This window comes from Bos taurus, chromosome 1 (genome assembly GCF_002263795.3).
Source record: "Bos taurus isolate L1 Dominette 01449 registration number 42190680 breed Hereford chromosome 1, ARS-UCD2.0, whole genome shotgun sequence".
Classification (NCBI taxonomy): domain Eukaryota; kingdom Metazoa; phylum Chordata; class Mammalia; order Artiodactyla; family Bovidae; genus Bos; species Bos taurus.
In genome coordinates, this window is record NC_037328.1 from 157,429,876 (window position 1) to 157,436,082 (window position 6,207).

Here is a 6,207-nt window from a genome sequence, read left to right on the forward strand (position 1 = left end):
GGGGCAGTACTTTAAAAAATGTATCTACATGTTTGAATACAGTCTAATTAACATATAATAAGTAAAAGCATAGGTTATCTAACTACTTGAAATTTTAAAATCAGATCTTGTCTAAACGATTTTATTTTTGCTAAAGAACAGCTATTCTTAATAGGCAATAACTGCTTTCTTAAATATAATGAGAAAACCATCACAAACTATTAATGCAAATTATTATAATAAGTATGGGGCAAAAGGGCTTATGATCCTTTGGCTTTATTCTTCTTTGGAAGAGGTCAGGAGAATATTGGCTTGAATTCTGTCATCCTTATCTACTTACTTTACTGTGTTCTTAACACTATTCATAAAACTTCTTAGGTGACAAGTTGAGCATTCAATGAAATGTTAATGGCAAATTATTTGCAAATGTCTATCTTAAGGTGTTTAAAAAATGAATTGGAATTTACCATGGAATATAATTTGGGCTTCACTGGTGCTTCCATGGTAAAGAAGACACAGGTTCTATCCCTGGGTCAGGAAGATTCCCGGGAGAAGGAAATGGCAACCCACTCCAGTATTCTTGGCTGGGAAATCCCATGGACAGAGGAGCCTGGTGGGCTACAGTCCGTGGGGTCCCAAAAGAGTCAGACACAACTTAGCAACTAAACAACAATAACAACAAATAAGGCTTCTTTGTTTTTCAAGAGACTTATCTTGAAAGTTTTCTTTAATACTAGTCTCTGACATTATAAAATTTTTGTTTTTTGTGCTCTGACAATTTCTAAATACAAACTGGGTTAAAAGATTGTTTCAAAAATCTGCTGCTTCATCAGAAGGCATTAGAACATTTCTTACAGGAAAGAATCCTATTAGTCTTTTAGTTGCTAATGTATGAATCATAACAGGTAAGAAAAAACCAGGTGGAAAATGACTAACATACTGGAAATATTTGCATGTGCAAAAATACCGCTACTTCATTTTTCTGTATCTGAGCGGCCCTGGGAGGATCCCTGTGCTTCTCATCCTCAGCAGGTGTGTGGTGTGCTCTGTAGATTGGCATCAGTTATCTGGCTGTTATGCTCGGCCATCTGCTTAAGGATGTAGGGGATTATGCTGTCTATGGAAGCATTGCCCATGTGACCAGTAAAAAGTGTTCTTTGGTTATGTTAGTGCTCATCAGCCTGAGTGCCCGCAGGCGGTTTGAGGATCTGGGCCAGTCAGTAGGTGTCTTCCAAGTAGGTTTTCTGAACACAATCCTCCAACTCCATCTCTGCTTTTCTTCTAATCTTAAAATCTGGCTTGTGCTGGCCAAATCTGGATTAGTTCAGTCACTCAGTCGTATCTGACTCTTTGTAACCCCTTGGACTGCAGCACACCAGGCCTCCCTGTCCATCACCAACTCCCGGAGCCAACTCAAACTCATGTCCATCGGGTCAGTGATGCCATCCAACCATCTCATCCTCTGTTGTCCCCTTCTCCTCCCACCTTCAGTCTTTCCCAGCATCAGGGGCTTTTCCATTGAGTCAGTTCTTTGCATCAGGTGGCCAAAGTATTAGAGCTTCAGCATCAGTTCTTTCAGTGAATATTCAGGACTGATTTCCTTTAGGATTGACTGGTTTGATCTCCTTGCAGTCCAAGGGACTCTCTTCAAAGAGTTCTCTCCAACACCACAGTTTGAAAGCATCAATTCTTCAGTGCTCAACTTTAATTATAGTCAGACTCTTACATCCATACATGACTACTGGGAAAACCATAGCTTTGACTAGACGGACCTTTGTTGATAAAGCAATGTCTCTGATTTTTAATATGCTGTCTGGGTTGGTTATAGCTTTTCTTCCAAGGAGCAAGCATCTTTTAATTTCATGGCTGCAGTCACCATCTGCAGTGCGTTGGGAGCCCAAGAAAATAAAGTCTGTCACTGTTTCCATTGTTTCCCCATGTATTTGCCATGAAGTGATGGGACAGGATGCCATGATCTTAGTTTTAGAATGCTGGATTCAAAAACCTGGATGCTGGGGACTAAAGAGAGCTATAGCTTTAAGATACGCATACTCATAGCTGTCTATACCCAGCTTTGCTCTTCTGTTACACGGCTCCTGAAACTTCCAGGTGTGCTCCATGACTGAATTTATCCACTTGCCAGAAGGTTTGTCTTCCTGGATATTGTCCTGCAGCTGATTGACTCTGGCCACAGGGTAGTGGGAGGCTTATGTTCTGGGCCAGGCCAAGGTTGGGGAGCTCATTTGAGCAGGCTTGCATCAGGCTGGTTCAGCAATCCTGCCCAAGTGCCTGAAGGGCTAGGCTTAACCCGGCTCAGTGCGTGGAGAGGAAACACAGGCAGAAGTAGCCTTGAGAGGCAGTGCACATTGAGGCACTCTGGAATCGGGCTGGCCACAGGATGTGAATGCTGAAAAGAAGGAGGGCCTGGGCCCCAGTGATGAGTGTGGACTGGTCTCTAATGATGACATAGATGTTCCCTCCTCTGCTGGTGTCTGTCTCACCTGCCAGGCTTGGAGGTGAGGAGCTGTCTGAGGTTTTCAGTGTTTTAGCTAAAGTATCACATGCCAGAGTAATCTCACTTGCCGATTGATGCTCCTGGGGTATTTCTGAAGCATCACCACTGATAAGGGATTCACTTCAGTTGACAAAGGCAGTCACTTCATTTGCCAGTGTGCTCAGATCTGGCTTGTTGCAGCCTTGGAATCCACGGTTAGGAGAAGGGTACCAGCCTCGTGTATGAAGAGTTGCACCCAGTTCACAAGCATCCTGGATCAAGACCTGTTGTCTTGTTCCCCTTTATCTGCCTTGAGTGTGGGAGTGGCTATCAGAGGATTTCTCAGATCCTTCTGGATAAAGGGTTTTCTCGGTTGCAGCAGCACAATTGCTTGGTTTCTCCCTTTGCACGTCAAAGTGCTTCTGTTCACCAGTCCCAAACTCTGAATTTATCCCTCCCCCTTCGCTCACCGTAAGTTTGTCTGTGAGTCTGGGAACGTTGATCTTCTACATCTACAGAGCAGCGTTCATGGATGACACTTGTGGTTCATTCCCTGTATGTGGGCAAAGTGTACCTTCTTGCACATGGCTTTCTTCTTCAGAGTCTAAGTGTAGAACAGATTACTCAGCAAGGTCTTGTACACAGTAGATCTGTGAGAGTTTAGGGGCACTTTGACTGCTGATAGATATTTCATCAAATGGCTGTCAGTGTCTGAGGGCTATTGCTGTGGGGAGACGTGCCACAGTGGTATTCAAGAACCGTATTTCAGGGACTTCCCTGGTGGCCCAGTGGTTAGGAACCTGCCTGCCAGTGCAGGGGGCATGGGTTCAATCCCTGGTCTGGGAAGATACCACATGCCACAGAACAGCCAAGCCCGTGCTCCATGGCTGTTGAGCCTGTGCTTCAGAGCCCGGGAGCCGCAACTGCTGAGCCCTCACACTGCACCTCCTGAAGCCTCAGCTCCACCTTCTGAAGCCTGGGCGCCACACCGAGAGTGGCCCCTGCTCGCTGCACCATAACTAGAGAAAGGCCACGCACAGCCTTGTTAAATTTATTTGTTAAGTAAGCTCACATGCTAGTAAAGTAATGCTCAAAATTCTCCAAGCCAGGCTTCAGCAATATGTGAACCATGAACTTCCAGACGTTCAAGCTGGTTTTAGAAAAGGCAGACGAACCAGAGATCAAATTGCCAACATCTGCTGGATCATCGAAAAAGCACGAGAGTTCCAGAAAAACATCTATTTCTGCTTTATTGACTATGCCAAAGCCTTTGACTGTGTGGATCACAGTAAACCATGGAAAATTCTGAAAGAGATGGGAATACCAGACCACCTTCCCTGCCTCTTGAGAAATCTGTATGCAGGTCAGGAAGCAACAGTTAGAACCGGGCATGGAACAACAGACTGGTTCCAAATAGGAAAAGGAGTACGTCAAGGCTGTATATTGTCACCCTGCTTATATAACTTCTATGCAGAGTGCATCATGAGAAACGCTGGGCTGGAAGAAGCACAAGCTGGAATCAAGACTGCTGGGAGAAATATCAATAACCTCACATATGCAGATGATACCACCCTTATGGCAGAAAGTGAAGAGGAACTAAAAAGCCTCTTGATGAAGGTGAAAGTGGAGAGTGAAAAAGTTGGCTTAAAGCTCAACATTCAGAAAACGAAGATCATGGCATCTGGTCCCATCACTTCATGGGAAATAGATGGGGAAACAGTGGAAACAGTGTCAGACTTTATTTTGGGGGGCTCCAGAATCACTGCAGATGGTGATTGCAGCCATGAAATTAAAAGACGCTTACTCCTTGGAAGGAAAGTTATGTCCAACCTAGATAGCATATTCAAAAGCAGAGACATTACTTTGCCAGCAAATGTCCTTCTAGTCAAGGCTACGGTTTTTCCAGTGGTCATGTATGGATGTGAGAGTTGGACTGTGAAGAAAGCTGAATGCCAAAGAATTGATGCTTTTGAACTGTGGTGTTGGAGCAGACTCTTGAGAGTCCCTTGGACTGCAAGGAGATCCAACCAATCCATTCTAAAGGAGATCAGCCCTGAGTGTTCTTTGGAAGGACTGATGCTAAAGCTGAAACTCCAGTACTTTGGCCACCTCATGTGAAGAGTTGACTCATTGGAAAAGACTCTGACTCTGGGAGGGATTGGGGACAGGAGGAGAAGGGGACAATAGAGGATGAGATGTCTAGATGGCATCACTGACTCGATGGACGTGAGTTTGAGTGAACTCCAGGAGTTGGTGCTGGACAGGGAGGCCTGGCCTGCTGAGATTCATGGGGTCCCAAAGAGTCGGACACAACTGAGTGACTGTTCTGAATCTGAATTAAAAAGAACCTTATTTCAAAATTACACAAGCCCTTCCTGTAGCTTGATAGGCTGGTGTATCAGATCAGATCAGATCAGTCGCTCAGTCTTGTCCAACTCTTTGCGACCCCATGAATCGCAGCATGCCAGGCCTCCCTGTCCATCACCAACTCCTGGAGTTCACCCAGACTCACGTCCATTGAGTCAGTGATGCCATCCAGCCATCTCATCCTCTGTCGTCCCCTTCTCCTCCTGCCGCCAATCCCTCCCAGTATCAGAGTCTTTTCCAGTGAGTCAACTCTTCACATGAGGTGGCCAAAGTACTGGAGTTTTCAGCTTCAGCATCATTCCTTCCAAAGAAATCCCAGGGCTGATCTCCTTCAGAATGGACTGGTTGGATCTCCTTGCAGTCCAAGGGACTCTCAAGAGTCTTCTCCAACACCACAGTTCAAAAGTATCATGTATACCTGTGGTGGATTCATTTTGATATTTGGCAAAACTAATACAATTATGTAAAGTTTAAAAATAAAATAAAAAAAAAAAAATCTTTCCAAGATAAAAAAACAAAAAACAAAAACAAAAAAAAACAAAAGCATCAATTCTTTGGCGCTCAGCCTTCTTCACAGTCCAACTCTCACATCCATATATGACCACAGGAAAAACCATAGCCTTGACTAGACGAACCTTTGTTGGCAAAGTAATGTCTCTGCTTTTGAATATGTTATCTAGGTTGGACATAACTTTCCTTCCAAGGAGTAAGCGTCTTTTAATTTCATGGCTGCAATCACCATCTGCAGTGATTCTGGAGCCCCCCAAAATAAAGTCTGACACTGTTTCCACTGTTTCCCCATCTATTTCCCATGAAGTGATGGGACCAGATGCCATGATCTTCGTTTTCTGAATGTTGAGCTTTAAGCCAACTTTTTCACTCTCCACTTTCACTTTCATCAAGAGGCTTTTTAGTTCCTCTTCACTTTCTACCATAAGGGTGGTGTCATCTGCATATGTGAGGTTATTGATATTTCTCCCAGCAGTCTTGATTCCAGCTTGTGCTTCTTCCAGCCCAGCGTTTCTCATGATGTACCCTGCATATAAATTAAATAAGCAGGGTGACAATATACAGCCTTGACGTACTCCTTTTCCTATTTGGAACCAGTCTGTTGTTCCATATCCAGTTCTAACTGTTGCTTCCTGACCTGCATACAAATTTCTCATGAGGCAGGTCAGGTGGTCTGGTATTCCCATCTCTTTCAGAATTTTCCACAGTTTATTGTGATCCACACGGTCAAAGGCTTTGGCATAGTCGATAAAGCAGAAATAGATGTTTTTCTGGAACTCTCTTGCTTTTTCCATGATCCATCGGATGTTGGCAATTTGATCTCTGGTTCGTCTGCCTTTTCTAAAACCAGCTTGAAC

At 44.2% G+C, this 6,207-nt stretch overlaps 1 pseudogene; it reads right to left on the bottom strand.

Moving 5' to 3' along the window:
- Positions 1 to 1,727: 1,727 nt before the first annotated feature.
- LOC787207 (nuclear receptor subfamily 2 group C member 2-like) lies at positions 1,728 to 3,490 on the bottom strand (annotated as a pseudogene).
- Between the last annotated feature and the right edge of the window lie 2,717 nt (positions 3,491 to 6,207).